This window comes from Gopherus flavomarginatus, chromosome 17, assembly GCF_025201925.1.
Source record: "Gopherus flavomarginatus isolate rGopFla2 chromosome 17, rGopFla2.mat.asm, whole genome shotgun sequence".
NCBI classification, from domain to species: Eukaryota; Metazoa; Chordata; order Testudines; family Testudinidae; genus Gopherus; species Gopherus flavomarginatus.
Genome location: NC_066633.1, coordinates 21,056,414 through 21,082,936, shown reverse-complemented (window position 1 = coordinate 21,082,936; position 26,523 = coordinate 21,056,414). Strand labels below are relative to the sequence as shown.

The following is a 26,523-nucleotide window of genomic DNA, read 5'->3' as shown; positions in this document are numbered from 1 at the left end:
TGAGATTTAATCTAAATCTGCTGTGCTGTAGTTTGAACCCAATGCCTCTTGTCCTGCCCTCCGTGGTACGAGAGAACAACTTTTCTCCATTTCCTTTCAAGTTTTTGAAGATTGCTATCATGTCCGCCCCCACCCCCCCTTAATCTCCTCTTTTCCAAACGAAACATACCCAGCTAACATAAACATAAGAACGGCCATACTGGGTCAGACCAAAGGTCCATCTAGCCCAGTAACCTGTTTTCTGACAGTGGCAATGCCAAGTGCCCCAGATGAAATGAACAGAACAGGTAAATCATCAAGTGACCCATCCCCTGTTGCATCTGTCTGGGTCAAAGAATTTGGTTTCTGATAACCTCTAAATTAAGGAATACAAAATTTAAAAGCACCTAAGTCACTCAGGAGGCAAGTCCTATTGACTTTCAATGGGATTTAAGATTTTAAATCACTGAGGTGCTAATTTGACTCAATCAGACTAACAAATAAATTGCTGATGGGAAAGGGGAAAGCGCTAACATAAAAGGTTAATGTATCCATTTTTGTATTAAATTTGAAAGGCCTTTTCTACTCTGCAAAAAAACCACAACATTATTTTTAAAGCCATTATAAAGTTGTGTGATTGTATAAATATACTAAGAACTGTTTTAATGGACTTTTTTGAAGCACATATATTTTAAAAGTAGCTGAATGGTCAACATGGCCTGGCCCTGCATGTGGCTAGAACCCTCCATATGGAATAATCATAAGCACATAAGAACAGCCATACTGGATCAGACCAGTGGTTCATCTAGCCCAGTATCCTGTCTTCCAATGGTGGCTCATGTCAGGTGCCCCAGAGGGAATGAACAGAACAGGTGATTGTGATTATCAAGTTATCCATCCTGTGTTACCCATTCCCAGCATCTTCAGTCTTTGCTCATATGGCATACATTCCATCCCTCTGATCATCTTTGTCGCTCGCCTCTGGATCCTTTCCAGTTTCTCTGCATCCTTTCTATCCATTTGTGACCAAAATTGGACACAGTACTCCAGCTGACATCTAATCAGTGCTGAGTAGAGCGGTACTATCAGCTCCCGTGACTTGCATTTGTCTTTGTTGAATTTCATTTTGTTATCTATAGCTCAGTTTGCCAATTTAGCAAGATCCCTCTGAACTTTAGTTCTATCCTCCAGACTGTTGGCAACTCCCCCGCAGCTTTGTGTCATCTACATACCCTTCAAGCCAGCCCACCACTGCTGCTCTGTGGACACATGCACCAGGAGCAGCGGTGGATGTCTGACATCTATGCTTAGATCACTGCAGCTGCAACTCTGCCCTGTAGACACTCACTACAATGATGGGAGGGTTTTCCCCCTTGGCATAGTAAATCCACCTCCCTGAAAGGTGATAGATAGCTAGATCGACAGAAGAATTCTTCCATGGATCTTGGGCTGTCTACCCTGGAAGTTCGGTGAACTAGGCTACTCAGGGATGTGATTTTTCATACCCATGAGTGACTTAGCTGCAGTTGATCTAACTTTTTAGTGTAGTGACCTGAAGGGTAATGGGCAGCTCCTATCCCAGAGAGAGGGCAGAAGATCACAGGGGAACCAGCCGCTAAATGCCCGAGGAGGCAATACCCCCCTACCCCACCCCATCACCCGTCCGGAGCATTCCAAGGGACCAACCCTCCAGTTCAGCCTCTCCCCTGTGCAGGAGGCACGACCGGCGGGCCGGCCCCTGCAGAGCTGCCCCAGTGTCCACCCCGGGATCCAGCCAGCAGCAGCTGTTAAATCCCCGCCAAGTCGCTGTGCCGAGGCCGGGCAGGAGGCATCGCTGGGGTGACCCCCCAGCCCCGCCGAGCTCCAGCCAGCTGCAGCGCTGTTGCTTTAAGAGCGGATCCTCGCGTCCCCCTCCCGCCCCGGGCCGCCGGAAGGGGGATGTGATGCAGAAAAGAAAAGGGGGAAAGAAAAGAAAAGAACAAAACTCCCCGGGGAAGTTTGGGACGCGGCGCCGGGACCCCAACTTCGCGCTGCGGGACGCGCTCCAAGGTGAGAGGCGGGCGGGGCCCAGCCAGCCCCGCTGCCCCGCAAACCGTGGCGGGGCGAGCCCGCCGCTGAGGCTCGGCTCCCTGGCGCCGGCTCCGGCGGGCGCGGCGCGGGGCTCGCCGGCTCCAGGCCAGCCTGCCCTGCCGCGGACCCGGGCCGCGCACCCCGCCTGCTGGGGCCCCTGTCCCGGGGAAGCGGCGCCCCCTGCTTTCCTGGCGCCGCGCACGGCGCTGTGCGGAGGGGCCCCGCTCGCTGGCGGCGGGACCGGCCCTTGAACTCTGCCCTTGGCGGGCTCGGAGAGGGGGTCCGAGCCCCTGGGCCTCGCTTCGGAGCCGGCTGCTTGTGCTCTGCTCCCCGCGCGGGGCTGAACGCAGCCGGCGGGGCCAGGAGCGGGGGAAAACCCAGCCCGAGCTCGCCAAGGCTCGTTACTGTAGCCAGGTCTGCGCTGCACAACGAGGTGGGACCTGGCTTTCCTCGGCTGGCAGCCAGCACAGTTACTGCGCTGCTGGGGTGTGTGTCTGTGGCCTTGTCTACACTACAAAGTTGCAGCGCTGGTGAGGGGGTTACAGCGCTGCAACTTAGGATGTGTACACACCTGCAGGGCATTACCAGCGCTGCAACTCCCTGTTTGCAGCGCTGGCCATACACCCGGTCGTGCCTCGGGTGTAGAGGATCCAGCGCTGAATCACCAGCGCTGGTCATCAGGTGTAGACACTCACCAACGTTTTTTTGACCTCCGTGGAATAAGCAGGTATCCCCACGGTGTGCTCTGGCGTTCCCCGACCCCCCCTCCAAGCAGGTCTCCAGCCCCGCGGTGTGCTCTGGCATTCCCCGACCCCCCCCTCCAAGCAGGTCTCCAGCCCCGCGGTGTGCTCTGGCATTCCCCAACCCCCCCTCCAAGCAGGTCTCCAGCCCCGCGGTGTGCTCTGGCGTTCCCCGACCCCCCCTCCAAGCAGGTCTCCAGCCCCGCGGTGTGCTCTGGCGTTCCCCGACCCCCCCTCCAAGCAGGTCTCCAGCCCCGCGGTGTGCTCTGGCGTTCCCCGACCCCCCCTCCAAGCAGGTCTCCAGCCCCGCGGTGTGCTCTGGCGTTCCCCGACCCCCCCTCCAAGCAGGTCTCCAGCCCCGCGGTGTGCTCTGGCGTTCCCCGACCCCCCTCCAAGCAGGTCTCCAGCCCCGCGGTTTGCTCTGGTGTTCCCCGACCCCCCCCTCCAAGCAGGTCTCCTTCCCCACGGTTTGCTCTGGCGTTTCCCGACCCCCCCCCTCCAAGCAGGTCTCCTTCCCCGCCGTTTGCTCTGGCGTTCCCCGACCCCCCCTCCAAGCAGGTCTCCTTCCCCGCGGTGTGCAACAGCGCTGCAGCGTGGCCACATCTAACACCATTTGTACCGCTGGTTGCTGTAAGTGTGGCCACTCTGCAGCGCTGGCCCTATACAGCTGTACTAATACAGCTGTAACAACCAGCGCTGCAAAATTGTAGATGTAGACATACCCTGTGTGTGCGCCTGCTTGGCTCCTTGGCTCTGCGCTGGGCATCCTCACCAGGAGCACTTGTATCTATTGTATTGTCTGTGGCCAGTGACAACAGGCTGAGTGACACAGTTTGCGCTGACCCTATCTCGACCTGAAGATGTGACAGTCACTCTGGGCATAAGATGCAGTTATGTGGCCGGGAGCCAAATGTAAGTGAAGACACTGCCCCGGCTAGGCTGGCCCAGGCGTGTAGTGTGTCAGGCCTGACTCTGCTTTGAAATGTTAAGAGGTTAGGAATATTGCATTGATCTGGGGAGTGGCCAGGGGGAGATTAGGGTGTGTGATGGAAGGAGACTCTGCCCTGCAGGATTAATAGCATATTAATTAGGCTAATTTAGTCAGACTAATGTGAAGTTCTCAATTTCCTCTCTCCATGTCAGAGACTTTACGGCTATCTCCCTGACATCGATATTGGGCAAAATAAAGTGACAGCTGATATGAGCCTCTGATTTTCAACCTTTCCAGACTACTGTACCCCTTTGAACACTCTCTGGTCTTGCAGACCTCCAAGTTTCACCTCACTGAAAGTACTGGCTTACAAAATCAGACATAAAAATACAAAAGTGTCACAGTCACACTGTTACTGAAAAACTTGTCACTTTCTCACTTTTCCCATATAATTATAAAATACATTGATTGGAATATAAATATTGTACTTACATTTCAGTGTATGTAGAGCAGTATAAACACGTCAGTGTCTGTACGAAATTTTAGCTTGTGCTGACTTGACTAGTGCTTTTTATGTAGGCTATTGTAAAACTAGGCAAATCCCTGGATGAGTTGATGTACCCCCTGGAAGACCTGTGCATACCCTCAGGGCTACGTGTACCTCTGGTTGAGAACCACTGATATGAGCTATTAAGAGTTAAAAGGTAGAAACACATTGAGTGCCAGTCAGCATGGCTTCATAGAAAACAGGTCTTGTCAAACAAACTCGATATCGTTCTTTAACACGATTATGTCTGGTTATGAAAGGTAACTGAGTCTCTGTTGTATGTCTGGATTTCTGTATGGCTTAGTATCGACTCCATTCTGATTTAAATATTAGCACTGGACAAAATCAATATGGCGCATGTTAAAACCTAGCTAACTGATAAATCTCTTCACATCCAAATCCCAGGAATGCTGCTTCACCCTCATTGGTTTTGACACTGTATCAGTGGTTGGTATCGGTGGGAGGCATTAATACCAATTTGGGGAGCAAAATTACATGAATGTGGGGGGGAGGAGGCAAGATAATTATAGGATGGGGCGGGCAAACTTTTTGGCCTGAGGGCCACATCGGGTTTCCGAAATTGTATGGAGGGCCAGTTAGGGGAGGTTGTGCCTCTGTGCCTCCCCAAACAGCCAGGTGTGGCCCAGCCCCTGCCCCCAATCTGACACCCCCTGCTTCTCGCCCCCTGATGGCCCTCACGGGATCCCTGCCCCATCCATCCCCCTGTCCCCTGACTGTCCCCACCCCTGACTGCCCCCTGATGCCCCATCCAACCCCTCCTCTCATTCCTGACTGCCTGCCCCCCCCCCGGATCCCTTCCCCATCCAACCACCCCTTCTCCCTGACTACCTCTGGAACCCCTGCCCCTGACTGCCCCCCCACTTCCCCATCCAATCCCCCCTCCTTACTGACTGCCCCCTTGGGTCCCCTGCCCCCATTCAACCCCCCTGTTCCCTGCCCTCTGACCGCCCCAGCCCCTATCCACATCCCCGTCCTCTGACCACTACCACCCTGAACTCCCCTGCCCTCTATCCAACCCCCCCGCTCCCTGCCCCCTTACAGAGCACCAGGACAGGCAGCCGCACCACCCAGGTGAAGCCAGCCACGCCACTGTGCAGCACAGAGCACTGGGTCAGGCCACGGCTCTGCAGCTGCGCTGACCAGCAAGAGCTCGCAGCACCGCCACCCAGAGCATTGCGCCGGTGGCACAGTGAGCTGAGGCTGTGTGGGAGGGGGAACAGCAGGGGAGGGCCTGGGGGCTAGTATTCCGGGCCAGGAGCTCAGAGTCTGGGCAGGAGGGCCCCGTGGGCCAGATGTGGCCCATGGGCTGTAGTTTTCCCACCTCTGTTATGGGTGTGTGTGTGTGTGTGTACACCCTTGTTATAGGTATATAGGCCCGTGTTTTGGGGTGACAGGACAGAACTGGAGGAGAGTGGGAGAGAAGGGAAGGATTTGGAATGGAAAATGGAGAGAAATGAAAGCTCTTCTCATCCCCTCCTCTGCCGGATGCTAGTGTCCCCTCCCTTCTTGTTCTCCTTCATTCTGAAACCCCCTCCCTCGCTCTCCTGGATCTCTGTACCCTCCACTTTCTCTCCTGAATCTTAACACACACACGCTAATTGGCCTCCTAGATTCCAATGGCCCCTCCTTGCTCTCTCAGATCCTGGCATTCCCCCACCCCATTTGCTCTCCTGGATCCTGACACACACACACATACACACACACTCTCTCTCTCTCCCCTGTCCTTCTCCTCCCTACCGCTTCATGGAGGTCTGCTTGCAGCATTGTAGTACTAGATACTCAGTCCTGTGGCACTGTAATGGGGCTTAACCTCCATCACCTGCAAAGCAAGGAAAGGAACCTAGTTAGTTAGGGGAGAGATGCAGGAGGGAGGAGCTGTGGAGAATTCCTAGACTCGGACGATCTAGTAGTCGGGACTGGCTGTGGCCAGAAAGCAGAGCTGCCCGAGCAGGGCTGACTCCTGGGGTGGGGCCCTGAAGCGGTGAGAAGCCCTGACCTGCGCTAGGCTCTGGGAGGACCAGGGAGGGAGAAATCTGCAAGGGGCAGAAAGGCAGCATAGGTGGTACTTAGCTTCCCAGCAGTGATGGAAAGCCGGAGAGGGTCAGTAACCTGACAAGGGGAAGAATTGAAGTCAAATGCAGGAGGGGCAAAGGACCCTTTAGAGTTGAGCCCAGGAGGGGTGAAGGACCATTGGTAGAGCTGAACCCTGGCCGGGGACCAAACTGTTGTGTGGCTTGGCCAGAGGTCTGAGATACAGAAGACCCAGTGAGTGCAGAGAAGAGAGCCTCTGGGACTGGTAGTCGCAGCTGAGAAAGCGGCCACCGGAAGGGGTATGAGAGGCAAAGTTCCCTACAACGCCAGGTCCGGGCAGGAGAGGACACTTCACACCAGTGCCCCCCAAACTGTGGGGTGTGCTGAGGAACATTGTGTGTGTGTGTGTGTGTGTGTCGTGGGGCCAGAGCCAGGCCAGCCCCCATGGGGGATGGGGAGGGAATGTCACGCTTCCAGCTCTCCCTCAACCCCATTCAACCCCAGTCCTGCTCTGCCCTCAGCCCACCTCTGCCTCTAGTTCCAGCTCCTCTCCCATCTCCAGCTGCACCTTCAGCCCCAGCTCTGCTGCTGAGGAAGCCTTGTCTATGCAGTAATGGGGGGCGTAGACAGATTCTGTTACTGGTAAGGGGTAGGGTGACCAGATGTTCTGATTTTATAGGGACAGTCCCGATTTTTGGGTCTTTTTGTTATATAGGCTCCTAGCACCCTAGTAAGAGGGGAGGTGTGACTGGAAAAGCTTGAGCACCACTGTTTTAGAGGTAAGGACGTGGGTGTACAGGTTGCAGTTAGGAGTCTGGGCCATGCTGTTAACGTTTCAGTGTGATTATGTAATCCACGCAGATCTTCACCTGATGGGTACCATAGTGTTAGGCACTCAGGCACATTAGTGCTGCTGCCAGGCCAGTGCAGCTCTGTTGTGAGTCACGCACGAGCAGAACTACGGAGTGATTTCTGGACAGGGACATGCAGCTGAGGGTGGCTGGCTTAACCTGCGTGGCTCAGAGAGCAGAATGCCGCTGGTGCTTTGAGCGTGCACAGCTACGTCACCAATCCACGGCAGCTAACAGGTGGGGACATATGGGCTCACTGAGTCCTCCTCAAGAACCACGTTTTCTGGCTCAGAGACTCTCTCTGCCTCTGTGTTTGTACAGCATACAACATGACCCTGACCACCATTGGGACCTTGGGTGCTACCAGAATATAAATCATTAATGATCATAATTAACAGTATGCAAAGAGTTCTGTCTGTGGCTGCTCCTGTGTATGAGAGTCACCAGAGACCGTGGAAATAGCCCCAGGTAGAAGATAGTCAACCACTGGCTCGCATATTCCTCAGCAGTCTGCACCTAAAATCTCCAGCAAGGCCACTGAATTCTCTGACATCCTGGTGTAGGAGGCTGGAGATTTTTGTGGCTGCTCTGTTAATTAATTAGAAATCTCCATGGTTTCATTTAAAATATGAAAATAAATGGTACACGCAGTGCAGCAGTAGCGATATTAGTTGTTTTGCTGTTACATTCCAGTTATTTGATTGAGGTGTCTAGAGCAGTTCATGTCGCTCAGAGTTAGAGGTTCAGGCTTTCCTTGCCAACTCAGGAAGTCAGCACCATGTATAGCAGTGAACTTGTGTCCATGTTTTCAAGGTTTTCTTCACAACCATGAGAGTGAGAAACTGGAGCTGGTTGGAATTTTTAGTTCAAAACATTTTTTTTTGACAAAAAAGGCTCTTTTTCTAAAGTGAAAACTTCCACCGAAAGCTTTTGCTTATTACATTTTTTCTATTTTTTTTTTTGTTGAAACTCAATTTCAAATTTTCATTTGTCTTCCCCTTTCACCTCTTCTTTTTTCCCCTGTATTTTTTTTTTCCACTGAAAGAATGATGATCAGCGTTTGGGTTGTTCTTTCACGTTTTCTTTTCTTCATTTTTCTTTTTGCTACTGTATGTCTTCCAACATGTCTCTAAGTTTGGAAGAATTACTGAGTTGTAAAAGGTAAAATGAGCTTCAGTGAATCTACCTCCTGATCAATTTTCTAAAGTTGAGATGTTTAGAAAGCCACAAAGTGGCCAAAGGATAAAAGAAAAAAAGAAAAGTGAAAAAGAGAATGGAATCCTGAATGTCATTATTTTTAGTGCTCTCAGCGGCAAAAGAGAAAAATCGGAAATGTTGAAAATTTTCCACAGCCTCTCAGAAAACTTCAAAACAATAATAATAATAAAATGGTTCCCTTCCAGACCATATGAAAAAGTAACAACTTGGGACATTTAACTTTTTTTTTATGGCTTGTTTGTTTTTTCACTTTGTGACCCCTCCCCCCCCTCCCCCCCGCTAGAAACATTCTCTATAAAATGAAGGTTGATTTGAGAGCTGAATGCTGCAGGAGATTCCCCCGATCAGAGAATCGCTGGGGGCATGACTGTGTGCACTGGAGTCAGAAAGGTTTCTTTGCTCTTCCTCTTGTTGTCTACTACTCCTGCCCTCCCTTCGTAATTTCATAGATGACAAAGAAAGAAAAGACCATTATGATGATATAATCTGACCTCCTGTGTAGCATAGGCCCAGAGAACTGCCCCAAAATAATTCCTAGAGCAGGTCTGTTAGGAAAACATCCCATCTTTTTAAAGAATTTTTGCCAGTGATGAGAGAATCCACCACGACCGGTGGGGAATTGTTCGACTGGTTAATTACCCCCAGTGTTTACAAATTTGCACCTTCTTTCCAATCTAAATTTTCTAGCTTCAGCTTCCAGACACTGGAACTTGTTATACCTTTGTCTGCAGGAATAAAGAGCCCATTAAAAAATATTTGTTCCCCAGGTACTGAGAGACTGATTAAGTTCCCCCCTTAACTGATCCTTTGTCAGTCTCAAAGAGCTTGTGATGGGCTGCCCACCCCACACAAGACTTGAGGGGTTAAGGAGGTGGCCAGGTGGCCTGATCAACTGCCCAGGCTGTATCTGGAGGAGGAGCCAGGAGCAGGGATTGATTAAATGAGGCTCAGCTTGATGGGAACAGGAGGGGCCTGTATAAAGCCCAGGAGCTGAGAGCAGAAGGGGTCTGCAGGGAAGTAGGCTGCAGTCACCTCCTGGGAGACGGGAGACGTGTTTGGGACTATGGAGGTAGCCCATAGTTAGGAGGGAGTTAGGAGGTTGGCAAACCCAGAAAGGGAGGAAGCCAGAAAGGCAGGAGAAGGCTTAGTGGAAAAGTAGCAAGGAATAGGAGCGCAGACCTTGGCTGCTGACTAGAGCTGGAACCCAGAGTAGACGGTGGACCCAGCTTCCCCTACCAGCTAGTGAGGAAATGGCACTGGCTGGGCAGTGAATGGGAAGACTGCCTGAGCCCATTTGTCAGGAGAGACTTTGGTATCCCAGAAGGAGGATGCATGGATAGTGACCTGGCGGGGGTGCCAAGTCATGAAGAAGAGGCCTCAGCACCTGGCGCAAGAGAGGGAGAGTGGCAACAGAGTGTACAATCAGCAGCAGAAGCGGGTCCCGGACCTGGAAGGGACTTAATCCCCAGAGCAACCAGAGGGAGAACCCTAGTGGTGAGGGGACCCTGTGAGAGAGCTCGATTACTACACGGCATGTTTTCCGATCCTTGAATCATTTGTGTGGCTCTTCTCTGAACCATCTCCAGTTTTTCAACCTTTTTCTTGACTTGTGGACACCAGAACTGGAGACAAGATTTCAGCAGTGGTCACACCAGTACCAAATATATAGGTAATATAACCTCTCTACTGCTCCTTGAGGTTCTCCTTTTTGTACATCCAAGGATCACATTAGTCCTGTAGGTCACAGCCTCACACTGGGAGCTCATGTTCAGTTGATTATTCAAAGTCACTGGTTCCCAGGAAAAAGTCTTTTATTATGCAAGTATGGCCTGCATTCTTTACATTTCCCTCTTGGGGATCTGAGTTTGTTCTGTACTATTTGTCATGGCCTTGTGAATTTCCCAGTTGCTGTTTATTTTCTATCAGCCTTAGTGCGCCTCAGTCCCCAGGTGGCTTGTACTGTGTCTGGTGTTACAGCCAGTGTGTAGTTATCTCTGCCAGCTGAAATATGAAGAACAGCAAGATCAGGCTTGTTGCATCAGCAGGTGGGGTTATAAGGAATTCTCCAGGACTTCTCATCTTTGCAGAAGGGTTTTGTTTCCCTTGCTGGAGCTGCTCCTGGTCTGCTTAACAGCTCCACAGGCTAAAACTTTCTGACTGTAAGAGGGGGGGGAAAACATTCGCCTCTGCTTAGCAGCTGTTATTCGTGTTGCGGAAAGTGTCCCTTTTACCCTGCAGTCCCCATGAATACTCACCTTCAAGCAGGAACATGCTCTCCAAAGTCTATTGAAGGAATGCCAGAAGATAGTAACTCAGGAATCTATAAAATCACTTCACAGACTGCAGCAGATAAGTCACTCCTGCAGGGAAGTCTGTTTCAAAACCATGTATGAACTTGGAGGCAGAGATGGTTTTTGGAGGTCAGACTTCTCAGCTCATACAGCGTATCCTCTTTTAAACTTAACAGGTACACTACAAAGAATAACCGGAAATAACTGAGTAATTGGAAATAACCGAAATAACCAGTTAGGACAGAAATAACGAATGTGAGAATGAACTAATTGTTGTTAATATGTACATGTGTCATCCATTCGTACAAACCTACCAGCCGATGGAGTCAGTGGACCCTGACATTTTGTGGTTTGGACGTAGGAGGGCTCAAGCATTCAAGCTCTATAAAAGGTGTGATCCACCATGTCAAGGAAGCTTCTTTGTTCATAGTTCTTTGTTTATTATCCTTTTGTTTATTAGTCTATTAGTCTGTTAATTCTTAATTGTTAGTTTAAGTCAGTTAAGTAAAACTCTAAGCCCTGGCCAACACTACAGGGTTAGGTCGTATTTAGCTGCATTAGGCTGACTTTGTAATGAATGCGTCTACACAAGCAACACCGTTCCGTTGACCTAAATGGCTCTTAAAATCGACTTCTATACTCCTCCCTGGCGAGGGGAGTAGCGCTAAAATCGACTTTTCTGGGTTGAATGTGGGGTAGTGTGGACGCAAATCGACGGTATTGGCCTCCGGGAGCTATCCCAGAGTGCTCCATTGTGACCGCTCTGGATAGCACTTTAAACTCCGATGCACTAGCCAGGTACGCAGGAAAAGCACCGGGAACTTTTGAATTACATTTCCTGTTTGGTCAGCGTGGCGAGCTCAGCAGCACAGGTGACCATGCAGTCCTCCCAGAATCATAGAGCATAGAATGTTTCTACGCTCCCCCTATCATCTCTGTCCCTGAGGTTATTGCAGATTAGAAGACGAAAAAACCATTCGCAATGACATGTTTTCCGAGCTCATGCAGCCCTCCCGCAATGATAGGGCACAGCTTAATGCATGGAGGCATTCAGTGGCAGAAGCCAGGAAAGAATTAAGTGAGTGCAAAGAGTGGAGGCAGGATGTGATGCTGAGGCTAATGGGGGAGCAAATGGACAGGATGAGAAGTGTCTTTTGGAGCTGCAGGAAAACCAACAAGAGCACAGACCCCTGCTGCATCCCCTGTATAACCGTCTACCCTCCTCCCCATGTTCCATAGCCTCTTCACCCAGACGCCCAAGAACGTGTGGGTGGGGAGGCTCCGGGCACCTAGCCGCTTCACTCCAGAGGATGGCCCAAGCAACAGAAGGCTGTCATTCAAACAGTTTGATTTTTAGTGGGGCTCCAATAAGCAATGTGGCCTTGTCCTTCCCTCCTCCCCCACCCCACCCCACCCCACCCAGGCTACTTTGTCCGTTATCTCTTTTTTTTTTTTTAATTAATAAAGAAAGAATGCATGGTTTCAAAACAATAGTTACTTTATTTCGAAGGGAGGAGGGTGGTTGGCTTACAGGGAATTAAAATCAACAAAGGGGGCGGGTTTGCATCAAGGAGAAACACGCACAACTGTCACACCGAAGCCTGGCCAGTCATGAAACTGTTTTTCAAAGCCTCTCTAATGTGCAGTGTGCCTTCCCATGCTCTTCTAATCACCCTGGTATCTGCCTGCTCAAAATCAGATGCCTGGTGATTTGCCACAACCTCCCCCCCACCATAAACGTCTCCCCCTTACTGTCACAGATATTATGGAGCACACAGCAAGCAGCAATTACAATGGGAATGTTAAAGCAGCACAGAATCCTGTGGCACCTTATAGACTAACAGATGTATTGGAACATGAGCTTTCGTGGGTGAATACCCACTTTGTCGGATGCATCCAATACGTCTTTTAGTCTATAAGGTGCCACAGGACTCTGTGCTGCTTTTACAGATCCAGACTAACACGGCGACCCCTCTGATACTTTAATGGGAATGCTGGTTGAGCTGAGGTCTGACCAACAGCGCCAGTGAGCTTTTAAATGTTCAAAGGCACATTCTACCACCATTCTGCACTTCGTTATGCTTGCCGTGGTATGGCGTCTGCACGGGTAACCCAGAAAAAAAGGCGCGAAACGATTGTCTGCCATTGCTTTCACAGGGGGAGGGGTGACTGATGACATTCCCAAAACCACCTGCAGCAATGCTTTTGTTCCATCAGGCATTGGGAGCTTAACCCAAAATTTCAATGGGCGGCAGAGACTGAGGGAACTGCGGGATAGCTACCCACAGTGCACCACTGTGTAATCTGATGCTAGCCACGGTAGTGAGGACGCACTCTGCCAAGTTAATGTGCTTAGTATGGACATAAGCAATTGACTGTATAAAATCAATTTCTAAAAATCAACTTCTATAACATCGACCTAATTTCGTAGTGCAGACATACCCCAAGTTAGTTTCTTTAGTCTCCTATAGCTCTTAGCTCGTTTGCTTCTCCTAAGCTCTGCACCACCCACTCATTCCAAGACTATCAATAGCAAACCATCCGAGACAACTGCAAACAAATTAAACCACTTGGATGTCAAAAAGGAACATTACAACAGGCAGAGAAGAAAAACTGGTAAAGTGTAACAAAGGGTGCAGAATGGCACCCAATATTCTTTCGCTGAGGAGACTTCTTGGGGAGCAGGGCTGTTCTCATGAAAAGTTGGACCCTGGTTCCTGTGAAGCCAGCAACTTCTGCAGCAGGCTGAACTCTGGGGAACAGGGGCTTTTATTAGAGAAGAAAATTGACTGTTAATCAAGTATAGACCTACTTTTGCATTTTATAATTTTGTGTTGTAACCGCTTGTTTCAACCACTCTTGTTTCTTGCCAGTGCTCTATTCTTTCTTAATGCACCCAAGGCGGTGTATTTGTAAGTGCTCACACGGGCTGTGTGTGATACAGGAGCAGTGATTTAAGGTAAAACTGGTAAACCAGGGCACACTGCTCCTCTGGGGGCAGAGGAGCTGAGATTTCTGGGAGTAGCCAGTATTGGGGGTTGGCTATCACAGGAGAACACTTCAAAGGGACTCGGGGACTGGGGTGCACCTGTTAACCTGCAGAGCAAAGTTAGGCCTGGCAGAGCCCAGAAGAGAGGGCTTGAGTGGCGGACAGGCTAGTGGGGTCCAGGAGCTTCACCCCCTCACCACAAGCAAGGCTTCCTCTCACTAGAGGCAGGGGGTAACAAAGTGATTAAGTCCTGGGTACCCCCAAGAACTATCACAGTAGCCCTTTACTACTCTGTGATGGGGAGAGCTGCTTAATACCATCACCCCAAAGCCGGGGCTGAGTTTTAGAGAGTCCCTGGCCCTGCCAGGCAGCTCCCTGAAAACATTAGAAGGGAAAGCAGTCTGCTCCGGGAGCATGGTGGGAGGGCTTCCCCAAAGCACAGCTCCAGGGAGGCTTGAAGTCAGGGCACAGAACATCAGGTATTCTGGTGGAGTCCTCCATGTGCTGGAGCAGCTTGGAGAATCTCATTGTTATAGCTGGAGAACAATGTGCAGTCAATTACCCAACCAGATTCCAGCCCTTCTGTGGTTTCCCCCATCACAATATTGGCTTTTGCCCCAAACCCTCTTGTCATGTGTCTGTGACCAGTTCTTTGTGTGGAACAAAAGCAAAGGGATGAAACATTAACCCCTTCACCTCCAAGTGAACCTCCTTTCTGCTCCTCCGCTAGAGGCAAAACATACTGACCACACACCCATCAAGCACCACAGCCCGAACTCTGCTTGACGGGGGAGGGCTATGGGCCTGGCACATCTATGAAGGCAGAGTTAAGGTTACGATGTATAGTTTGGTATATGGTAGTTGTGCTATTCACACATAATTCACAGGTGAGGGGAGATGGGGGCTGGGCAAGGTGGGTTATGGATAGTAGACTAGAAGACATCTGTTAGTAGCCCAGTGGAGAGAGTTCCCAACTAAATCAGGAAAGCTGGGTTCTGTTCTTGCCTCTGCTACTGATTCCCTCTTTGACCTTGCGTACGTTCCTTCCCCTGGGCCTTTTCTCTACTTATAAAATAGAGATAATGAAACTCAGACCCCTTTTTTAAGTGCTTTGAAGCTGCAGATGAAAAGCCCTATAGAGGGTGAAGTAGCAGCAGTCAGATGATAGGGTCCACAGTAAGGAAACGGTTGAGAGCCTCTCTTATGAAGTTCTGTGACCACATAGCTGGCAGGAGCATCTGTGCTCTGTTCAACTCGTCCACTAGCTTAACTGAAACGATTTACATTTCTCAAAGAAGAAACAATTTCTTCTCCAATTAACAGCCTACTTCTGGGATCCTCACAAGGGTCCCTTTCAGATAGGTCTCCAGCAGGTTAAGGTGTAGGACTCTATTTCCCATGTGTCTCTTTCTTTGTCTTTGCTGATCAGATTTTAACGACTGTGCCATTAGAATGTCCCACGTGGCCCCGACTGCCTGGCCAGCGCGTAGGGAGAGAGCCAGGGCCTGTCTTTACACCAGTGCGACTCAGGATGCAATGGAGATACAAGAGAGAAACCAGCTCAAGTGAGATCTGACCAGGGTCAGGGTCCTTGAGCTAGCCAGGATCCAAGCCATGTACGGTTGGCTTTTAGCTGTTAAATCAAACATGAATTGTTCTCAGGAACCAAAGGGTAGCCACTCTAGTCTGTGGAGCGCAGGTGTATGCTTCGCATGGGCAGCCCCACTGTGCAATCGGGCAGCGACTCTGCATTAGTAAAGGTTTCTGTGTAGTTTCCAAGAGGATGCCTCTGTAACTCAATCTGGAGGCGCTCTAGGGACTGGCATGTGACACTGAAATATACCTATCGCTTAGTGCAGATGGGGAAGAGGAATCCCAGAGCTGCTAAGGATCCAAAAGAATCCAGGCTCTGAAATTCACTCGCTGCATCTTGGAGCAGGGATCCGTGAAGGCGACTTGGCTCTCAGTGCTTGTCCTCTGTGGTTGGCAGGGCTGCAGAGCTGAGTTCTAATGAATGTTTGAAGGTGGCAGCGTTCTCTCTTTGTCTCTCCCTCTGCAGCCCAACAAGGGACAGTTGGCTGCTGCTCCCCAAGAGGAGATGATGGCATATAGAGAAAGCAAAGTTTCTTACCATGCGGCTCCCACAGATCCACTCCACGCTTCCTCTCTCTCTGCTTGGCTGTGCTGGGGAGACAGAAAACTGAGGAGAGACCTATTGTTTCTTAGCACAGAGGCTGCTGTCTGGGCTCCAGGCACAAGACCATGGTGTTTAGCTACTCTGCTTTGCAACGCCTGTAGGTGCTGGGATTCCCTGGAAGAAGCCAAAGGCTAAATGATGCAGTACCGGGAAAGCACCATTTCCACATTTGCAAAGCAGGCCGTTGTTTCTGCTGCTCTGACGTTCCATAGACACTCGGGGCATCTACATTGCAATTAGACACCCGCGGCTGGCCAGTATCTGCTGACTTGGGGGCTCTGGCTGCAGGGCTGTTTCACTGCAGTGTAGACATTCAGGTTCGGGCTGGGGCCCAGGCTCTAGGACCCTGTGAGGTGGACGGGCCCCAGAGCTGCCTGAGCCCAGAAGTCTACACTGCAATTAAAGAGCTCTGCAGCCAGAGCCCAAGTCAGCTGCTGCAGGTTTTTCATTGCAGCGTAGACATAGCCTGTGAGGCCACTGCTAACCCTTTGCTATGGAAATCCCCTCCTGCTTTGTTATTCTGAAACAGCTGGCGGAAGTGGATCCCAGGGCAATGCTTTTCCTTGGCACAGAACTCTCCTCACCGAGCTCTTTTAACTCAAGCGACTGGCTTTGCTCTGGCTAATGACACAGTCCTTCTCGCCTGCCCCCTGCACAAACCAACCCACAGTTGTTGGGTGACTGGCTTTAAAATGAGTGGGAGGGGCCCTAAGGGGATTTCAAAGGAGAGAAAACACACATTCACTTGTGACTGCCCCTGCTCTGCACTGTCTGTGGCCAGGGGTCTTCACTAGGATGTGAAAAAAATGTTTAGGAAATGCTCCTGGCAGCCCAGCCAGTCACGCATGGGGATTTGGCAGGCACAGCCCGGCACTCAGCAGGCAGCAGAAGGGAGCCCTGAGCAGCTGCAATGTGTGTCTTGCAGGGTCTAGTGCTGGTGAAAGGTGGCAGCTGGGCCGTGGTGGTGAATGGAGTCCTCTGTTTATCTGCAGGGAAGCAGTAGGGCAGGGTTCCCATGCACCCTGCCATGCTAGCAGCCTCAGCCCTGAATGGTGTGGGGAGACTTCTTTTAAGGGCCCCAGGAGCAGGTCAGGTTCCATGGCCAAGTTGGGGTGTGTATCTCCCCCTTGGTGGGCAGTGCCCACAGAGAGAGGAAATGTTGCTCTACCCACAACAGGAGAATTTCTCTCTGGGTTGGGCTGAGAGTGTCTTCCCAGTTATCCCGAGAAACCCGTCAGACATATTTGAAGGAGCAGTGCTGTGAGACCTCAGCAAACCATTGCATTCCAGGTCATGGAGGCTGTGCTCTTTCTGGTACCCATTCCCTGAATGGAGTCAGGAAAATCCCTCTAGAAAAGAGTGTGATTCTCTGACTGTGCAAGTTGTGGGGGCGGAAGATATACACTTGGACCCAGGTCTTTGCCAACGCTTGAGATTGGGTGAGAAGCAGAGGGGATACCTGGAATTAGTGTATGGGTCTCATATGAGCACAAATATCCTGGTGTACTTCACAGACTGTTTCAACTTGCCAGGCAGCCTGTATTGCTTTCTGTAGTGTCTGGCAGGAGGCAGGATTGTAAGTTAAAATTTCTGATGCTTCTAAATAGCCTCAGCTTTCCTCGTGGAGAAACTCACATCTATTTGAAAAACTGCAACAAGGAACTTTTCTTTTTCCAGACTGTCCAGTAGATGTTAATGGAGTTGCTGTCCCAGTAGATACTCCAGGTGACCCAGGGTAGTGGTTCTTAATCAGGGTATCTATACGCCTGGGAGTACACAGATGTCTTCCAGTGGGTACATCAACTGACTCTGCCTGTGCATGAGATTAGAATTCCCAATGGGCTCCAATCAGAATTTGATATTTGTTTCAGTGACATCACTTGTTTTCCATTAAGGCCATCTTCATCAGCTGTAAACGTTCTTGTAAGATGAGACAGTATACCTGATAGCATTCATCCTTGGTCCAGGCTTGATTGACTTCCCTGGCACCATACACCTGTGCTTGTTTTGAATCCAAGTTACTCCAGAAGGTCTATCACTCTGAGTTTGCTTCATCTTTCTCTCTGTACAGAACCCTAACCAGAAAAATTGTCTGGGGAAGAGAAGTGAATTTCCTTTTTCCCTCAAATATTATTGCTACCCTGATCCTGGGAAGAGCAGAGAGACCATGGAAGTACATGTAAGATCAAATGGTAGGGACTGAAATTGGCAAAAGAAAAGCGCTGCCATCCTTTGGCAAAACATAACAATTGTCCGAGAATGGAGAAATGGTGCTTTGATGACAAGCTTCCTTAGGACCTTCTGTAGATGTTTCAGATGGGGCTCTGCCCTGTTTGTCCCTGATTCTTGGAGACTAGACGTAGGATGAAGAGCACGTTGCAATGTGCCAATGTGAAGCAGATGATGGATGATTTCATTCATGTCATGGCTTTTCCGTGGGTTGCTGAGACTGGGAATGGGACAAAACTGGAACTGTGCAAGAACATCAGGAACAAAATGTGCTCCCTCTGGGCAATGCCCAGTGAACTAATCTGATCAAAGCTATAGATGTCCCTTTTGCTCCCAAGTACCTGGCACTCGTTAGGGGGTCTAACCCCCAGGCTGGGAGATCTGCAGATAACTCCGGGGCAACAGAGGGCCGCTACTGATCCTGTACTTGGTCTAAACACCACTCGTCAAGAGGTATGTTGTCCTGTTGTACTTCACAGACTGCTTCAACTTGCCAGGCAGCCTATATTGCTTTCTGTAGCGTCTGGCAGGAGGCAGGATTGTCAGTTAACATTTCTGATGCTTTTGAATAGCCTCAGCTTCCCACGAGGAGAAACTCACGTCTATTTGAAAAACTGCAACAAGGAACTTTTTTTCTCCGGATTGTACAATAGACGTTAATGGGGCTGTTGTCCCAATAGATACTCTGGGTGACCCAGGGCAGTGGTTCTCAACCAGGGTACGTGTACCCCTGGAGGTACACAGAGGTCTTCCAGGGGGTGCATCAGCTCATCTAGAGATTTGCCTAGTTTTATAACTGGCTACAGAAAAAGCACCAGCGAAGTCAGTGCAAACTAAAATTTCACACAGATAATGACTTGTTTATACTTCTTTATATGCTATGCACTGAATGCAAGTACAAGATTTATATTCCAAATGATTTATTTTATAATTATGGTAAAAATGAGAAAGTAAGCAATTTTTCAGTAACAGCGTGCCGTGACACTTTTGTGTTTTTTATGTCTGATTTTGTAAGCAAGTAGTTTTTAAGTGAGGTGAAACTTGGGGGACAAATCAGACTCCTGAAAGGGGTACAGTCGTCTGGACAGGTTGAGAGACACTGACCCAGGCTACCCTCTGGTTCCCCTGTGTATGAAGCCCTACACTGGTGAACTGGACAGAAGCAAGGAACAGTTTAAATACCACCTGAGTAATGGTTGGATGACTTTGGATTAGCATTGCCTGGTTGAAGTCAGGTGGAGGTGCCTCGTGACAAGCCAGGGCTGCTGTGAGAAGTAAACTCCCTTGCATTAGATCTGTGTGTTGTATATTGCACAGCAGTTGTGAAACCACACAGGAAAGTAACTGCCTATGGCTGGGAATGGAAGGCACAGAGGCACTTTGAGAGTAAGTCCTACTGTTCATAGCAGAGCAGTTAGAGGAGGGAAGCTTGGAGTATGTGTTTACTTAGGAAGGTCAAATTTTTTTTTTTTCCTGAATGAACTAATGGAACTGGATGAAATGCAGCCACACGGGTAATGCCGCAGTAAATGTTTAGAGTGTTTTTTGAAACTGCTTGATTTGTGCTGTGAAAAACGCAGGGTTTGCTACTGATTAATCAGCAGGGTCTGTACTTGATTTTTCTGAAACCATGAAGACCTGTAGCAGTCCCATGGCTGCACTGGCAAAGCCTGCCTAGGTGCTTGACTAACACATTTCTTTACTGGCAGCCAGGTATTACAGAGCACTAGAAGACCATTCGGTCTGTTGCTTAAAATACTGTTGATGGTGTTAAAAACATAGTTCCTTTCCCCATACTTAACTGCACTCTTGGTGTTAACAAATATTTGCGATGGAAAGTTCTGGAGTTATTGAAGAATTGCTACAAAATCCTTTCAATAGCTAAACATTCTCTGCAATATAGATACCGAAAGTGATGGACCTTGGCCTGCATTGCTCAGAGTAAAAAGGAATTGTAAGTGATTCCTGAGTTTAGCTGAATTAATTAGGGCTGCAATAGTAATATTATTATGCTCGCTCATTATTCCACTATTGTTACGATTGTCTTTAAACCCAATGTCTACGATGTCCAAAGGAAGATATTCCCTGTCCCTAGTGCCTACCAGGTACTGTGGTTTGGATGAGGGATAATTTCCAGAGATGTAACCCAGACAAGACTAAGGTAATGACTGGAGGTTATGGAAGTACCCCAGAGAACTGATGGAGTTTATTCAGCTCCCTGAATTGGGGGTGGGAGTGGGGAAGGGGAACGGGAACATGTCCAGTGTCCCCCCCAGCACTTGTTACTGTCTGAAGGTCCTGTTGCCTCTCAGATACATTTGAGACTTGTCCGTTAACCAGTTTGTAATCCATTCGGTGTGTGCCATGTTAATTTTGTACTGTTCTAGTTTTTCAATCAAGGTGCCAAGTCAAATGCCCTGTAGAACTCTAAGTACGTTACGTAGTACCTTTTCAACCAACCTTGTAATCGCCTCCAAAAAAGATATTGGGTTCATTTGACACAGTCTGTTTTCTACAAACCCATGTTGATGGGCGTTAATTACATTACCCCCCTTTAAGTCAAGTCCCATATCAGCTACTCCATTATCTTCTCTGGGATCAACGTCAGTCTGTCAGACTTACAATTCGCTGGGTTGTCCCATTTCTTTTTTTAAAAATTGGTGCAACATTAGCTTTCTTTGAGTTTTTCTGGAACGTACCATTATAGCCTTCTTTCGTGATTGTGGGAATATGGCTTTGGGGGAATCTAGTAAAGTGGTCTTAAACAATTCCTAATGATCATTTTTATGTTCTTCCTACCAACTGTTGCCTCATGTGTGACGGTGGAGTCACATGAGGAGGCAGCAATAGTCTCGGGTTTAACTGAGGACGGCATCTGTAATCTCTTTTGGGGGCTTCCCGGGAGTCCTGCAGTGAAATGCAGGCTGCTTAGGGGATGAGATAGTTACCTTTGGGTACCACTCTTGTCTAATAATGACCCCACTGCCTGGTATATTGGCAAAGACAGCTACTCACGCAACTGCGGCCATGTCTACATTACAAATCTTGGTTGATGCAGATTATGTCGCTGTAAAGCTGCCGCAGTTAGTATATTGGTCGTGTGCATGCACACTTGGCTGCTTGTGTCAGCGCTCTGCATCCTTCTCAGGAGTTCTTGTGTCAATGCAAAGTGCAATGCACTGCCGATAGGTAGGTCAGTGTGCAGCTCGCCATCGTATGGTGCACACTGTCTTATGGGAAATGTTCAGTGCATGGTGGGGCAGAAATGAGTCACGCAAGAGTGACTGGGAGCATGGGGTCAAGTTCCATCATGCAGCTTTCTCCAGCCCATAATGCCCAGTACCGGGTTTACAATGGCGCTGGGCCCACACGCAGAAGGGACCCTGGTGCGCAGACCATGGCCCCATTCCCCCAATCCACCTGCACCCGGCCCCAAGGCCCCAACTGCCATTCACTCCTCTCTGCCCCCTAACTTCCTGCTTGCTCCTCTCCAACCCCTCCTCATGCAAGTGATGGGCGGAGCCTCAGGGGAAAGAGGCTGAGCGGGGGTGGGTGTGTGGGGCCTCAGGGGAAGAGGCTGGGTGGAGGCTTGGGGTGGAGCAGGGGACAGGGCGTGGTTTGGATGCCAGGGCCCACAAAAGATTAATCCAGCCTTGATAATGCCATCTATATCCTATAATTTTCACTTCTTTTTTTTTAAATCCCACAAACTTGCACAGCACATGTTGCTGTCCACCATCTCCGACAGAAGCATGGCACCCACAGAGTTCCACACTAGTGTCTTGAACATTGCAAACACAGGATGAACAATCCTCTGGTACTTGCAGAATCAGAGCGAGGGGGGGCATGACTGATTCTTTGAGGACAGTTTGCTGAGGGGCATAGTGAAAATCAAGGCACAGTTGTTGGTGCAGTTCACAGAGGAGATGCAGATGGCGGAGTGCCGTTTCTGGGCCCAAAAGATGAGCACATCATAATGCAGGTTGGGATGACTAGCAGCAGCTGCAGAACTTTCGAATGTAAAGGCCACATTCCTGAATCTGTGTGCCGAGGTTGCCACTGCCCTCTGGTGAAGAGAAAACCAGAAAGTGAGCTGCACCGACAGCGGAGAAGCGAGTGATGATCACACTGTGGAAACTTGCAACACCAGATTGCTACCGATTATGGGCAATCATTTTGGAGTTGGACAGTCCACAGTGGGGGACAGTTGTCATGCTAGTGTGTAGAGCCATTAATCATCTCCTGCTATGCAGGACTGTGTCTCTGGGCAGTGTGCAGGACGTAGTGGATGGCTTCGCAGCAGTGGGCTTCCTGAACTATGTTGGGGGCGAAGATGGTACGCCATCAGATAGAAAGGGCTGCCTTTCTGTGGTTATGCAAGTGTTTGTGGATCACCAGGAATGCTTCACTGATGTCTGTGTGGGCTGGCTAGGAAAGGTGGACAGCACTTGCATCTTCTGAGAACACAGGTCTTTTCAGAAAGCTGCAAGCAGGGGGTTACCACTAGCGATATTGAAATGCCACTAGTGATGCTAAGGGACCCAGCTTACCCTTTCAGGAGCGGATTGCAGAGTATCTCTATGACAGTTTCATCAAGCTCTCTCAGGAGGAGACAAAGAACATCTCTCTCTACATAAACTGCTCCCCATCTAAACCAACAGGGGAATGAAAAGCAGATAACTCGACCTCTGTTTGGCGTACTTCAACTTCTCATACAAATAAAACAATGAAAAGTCCATATTTGTGTCCAGCTCACTTGGGATTGGGCTGAGTGTCACCTTTACTGTGAAGCATGTAGGGAAAAATGCTTGCACATGCTTACCCTGGATTCCTTCCCCCCCCACTTATGGGGCTTGTCCATGCTTGGCTGGTGGGACTGACTAAACCAGTGGTGTTTTGACAAGATCCTGGCATGGCTGGTCCTCTCCCCCTGCGTCCTCGCTGTTCATGGCAGGGCTCACTTCTCAGAGGTATCCAGGCGGTCTGCAGGGTGCTGGAGGGGTCTCTGCCAAATATGGCGCACAGCTTGCTGTGAAAGAGGTGGGTCTGCGGCTCAGCATCAGATTGATTGTTGGCTTCTCTGGCTTTGTGGTATGTGTGGTGCAGTTCCTTTGCTTTCATGTAGCACTGCTGTCAGACCCCTTCACCTGCGCAATCTGTTCATAGGTGTCCACATTTCTATGGCTGGTGTGTAGCTGTGCCTGCACAGCCTCTTCTCCCCACCGATCCAGGAGAGCCAATATTTTCTGCGGACTCCAGGTAGGAGTGCACCCAGTCCATGGAGTTAGCATGGCTGGTCGGGCCATTGCACACAACACAGGGGAGCTGGGAGTTGTGCTTGTCAAGCTGGGGGCAATCAAGAAAAGGCATTTCAAAAATATGCAGGAGTTTTAAAGAGGGGTAAGGCTTCCAGTCTCCATAACACCTGGGCAGTAGAGTTCACAGTTGTGGCCAGAGTGGTCATTGTGGGACAGTTGCTGGAGGACTGTTAGGGTGGACAGAGGTCACTCAGTGTCGACACTCGTACTGTGTCTATCTCAGTAGGTTGACCATGGCCCTGTGCTGTTGGGGGAGGTGGGGTGCTTACATTGGCCAGAGACAAATTTGAGTGTATTTGTACAAACAGTCCTGGTCTGTACTATGAGATTAGGTCAACGGAAGGTGCCTTGTATCAAGCTAAGTGCCATCAGTTGTGCCTGAAGGTATTGAAGAAAACCAGGCTGTGGCTGGATTAAAATCAGGCCTTGCAACTGTAAGATCCTTGGCTGCTGGGTCCTTGTATCCTCTTGGCTCTGCACAGGGCTGAACTGAAGAATCTAATAGCTGACCCTAGGGAGAGAAGCTGCAGGAATGGATGGAAATTGCCAGTGCAGTGTTTACTTTTCTCTGATCTTTCTGTGCCTTACCCCCTCTCAGGGAATGGCCACAGATAAGGGCCATGGGGACTTTCAGCTTTGAGCGTGTGAGAGTGCATGCGGGTGTGTGCAGACGCACATGTAAGTGTTACTTGTTCAGGTACATCCATAGCCCCATCTTCATAGTATCTGGGCACCTCCCAAGTATTTAAAGACCGAAATGGTAATAACCACCTCTCCATTCTTTCCCAGCCTGACTGAGAATCAGCTTGAATAGATTTCTTTGTGTGTGTGTATGTGAGGTGAGTTGGTGTGTTGTGTGTTTACGTTCATGCATGTGTGAAAGTGTTATTGGTGTGGGGAGGGGTTTGCAGTTGGGTCTCTGTGTGTTGGGGTCAGGGTGTGTTTGGACGGTGGTGATGGTTTGTGTCTGGCTTTGTTCTGTGGGGGGGTTGGTTCAGTGTATGAGAGAGTGAGTGCTTGATTGTGTGTCTCTGTGTGGCGTATGTGGATTGTGTAGTGTGTGTTTTGTGGAGGGATTGCAGTGTATGTGTATGTCTGAATGTTGTGCACATGTATGTTTCTTGTGTGTGTACGAAAGAAGAGGGTTGGTCTGTGAGTGTGAGAGGGAGTTGGAGGGGGTGGTATTTGGGAGAGAAATGTTGTGTGTTACTGGTGTTGGGGGACAGTTGGAGTTGAGATCAGCTGGTGTATTGGGGGGTGTGTGTGTGTGTGTGTAATTGTGCAAAGACCTCCTGGTGGTGAAGAGAAGCTGCACTGCTGAGAGTTGCCTGGTGAGGCGAGATCTTAGCCCTGGGGGCGTGGGTGCCATAATTTAGGGCTGGGTCCTGTGGTACATCTCCCTCCTGCACTCACCACCCTCCCCTGGTGGGTGACCAGTCCCAGTGGAGTGCAGCTGCTGGGGCAGTTGTGGTCATGGTGAGAGGTGAGATCTCTCAGGGAGCCAGTGCCAAGCCCATGAGGGCTTTGGATATCAGCGCAGAGAACATGAACTGGACTCTGTTCAGTGGGAAGCCAATGCAGAGAGCAGAGCACCATGGTGATGTGCTCAGGGCAAGCTGCAGTGCTGAGCCAACAGGCTGCTGCGTTGGGTTCTGGCTGGAGCTTTCCAGGGTGTGGGCAGGGCCGGTGCAAGGATGTTTTGTGCCCTAGGCGAAACTTCCACCTTGCGCCATCCCCTGTCCCTGAGCCCTCCCCCCGCGGCAGCTCCCCCACTCTGCCCTGAGGCGCCCCTCCCTGCAGCAGCTCCCCATCTTCCACCCTGAGGCACCCCCCACCCCGCTCCAGCTTACCCCTGCTCCGCACACGAGCATGCCATCGCTGCTTCACTTCTCCCACCTCCCAGGCTTGCGGCGCCTAAGCTGATTGGCGCTGCAAGCCTGGGAGGCGGGAGAAGTGAAGAGCCATGGTGTGCTCGAGGAGGAGGTAGGGTAGGGGTGAGCTGGGGCGGGGAGTTCCCCTGCGTGCTGCCCCCCCTCCCTTACTTGCTGCAGGCGGCCCTCCCCGTGCTCCCCTGGCCCAGCTCCCTCCACCTAAATGCCGTCGGCGACCAGAACGACCGAAGATCTGGTCGCCGCGGTCGCTGCCAAAGAAAATGCCACCCCCCAAATCCTAGTGCCCTGGGCGACCGCCTAGGTTGCCTAAATGGTTGCACCGGCCCTGGGTGTGGGGCTTTAAAAGCAGTTGAGCACTTCAGGCCTTTATGTCCTTCATTTCATCCTCTTGGCATTATCAGTTGGCCAGCTCTGTGCTCTGTAGAGCTGGCACCCAGCTGTGAACTTGGGTCTAGGTTGGACGTTGCGGGGGTGCATTAGCAGTACTCCTGGGGGCATTCTGCACCAAAACAATGCAAATTCTGCACATAATCTTTTAAAAAAATCTGCAAATGTTGTTTGTCAAATAACACAGTCATGGTATAATTCCCCACTCTGAACCTTAGCGTCCAAAAGATGGGGTACCAGCATGAATTCCTCTAAGCTCAATTACCAGTTTAGAACCTGTAGCGCTGCCACCAACCAGGAATTCCAGTGCCTGGTACACTCTGGTCCCCTCCAAGACCCAGACCCTCTGGATCTTAACACAAGGAAAGTAAACCCTTTCCCTCACTGTTGCCTCTCCCAGGCTTCCCCTCCCTGGGTTTCCCTGGAAGATCACTGTGATTCAAACTCCTTGAATCTTAAACAGAGAGGAAAATTCACCTTCCCCCTCCTTCTCTCTCCCCCTCCCAGACTCTCCCTGAGAGAGAAAGTAATCCTAACACAGAGAAATTAGCCTCTCTCTCCCCCTTCCCTCCTTTCTCCCCACCAATTCCCTGGTGGCTCCAGACCCAGTCCCCTGGGGTCTCACCAGAATAAAAAAAATCTTGTTTTTAAACAAGAAAAGCTTTTAATTAAAGAAAGAAAGAAAGAAAGAAAGAAAAAAAACAGTAAAAATTATCTTTGTAAGTTTAAGATGGAATATGTTACAGGGTCTTTCAGCTATAGACACTGGGAATACCCTCCCAGCCTAAGTATACAAGTACCAATTAAAATCCTTCCAGCCAAATACACATTT

General features: G+C 50.0%; 1 protein-coding gene across 2 annotated transcripts in view; it reads left to right on the top strand.

Moving 5' to 3' along the window:
* The first annotated feature begins 1,839 nt into the window (after positions 1 to 1,839).
* LOC127035966 (discoidin domain-containing receptor 2-like) overlaps positions 1,840 to 26,523 on the top strand; it is a 164,782-nt gene continuing 140,098 nt past the window's right edge. Inside the window, exon 1 of one of the 2 annotated variants that reach the window (XM_050926337.1) lies at positions 1,840 to 2,028. The gene's annotated coding sequence lies outside the window, so the exon portion shown is untranslated. The remainder of the gene's footprint in view (positions 2,029 to 26,523) is intronic. The other variant, XM_050926336.1, reaches the window with a different exon arrangement.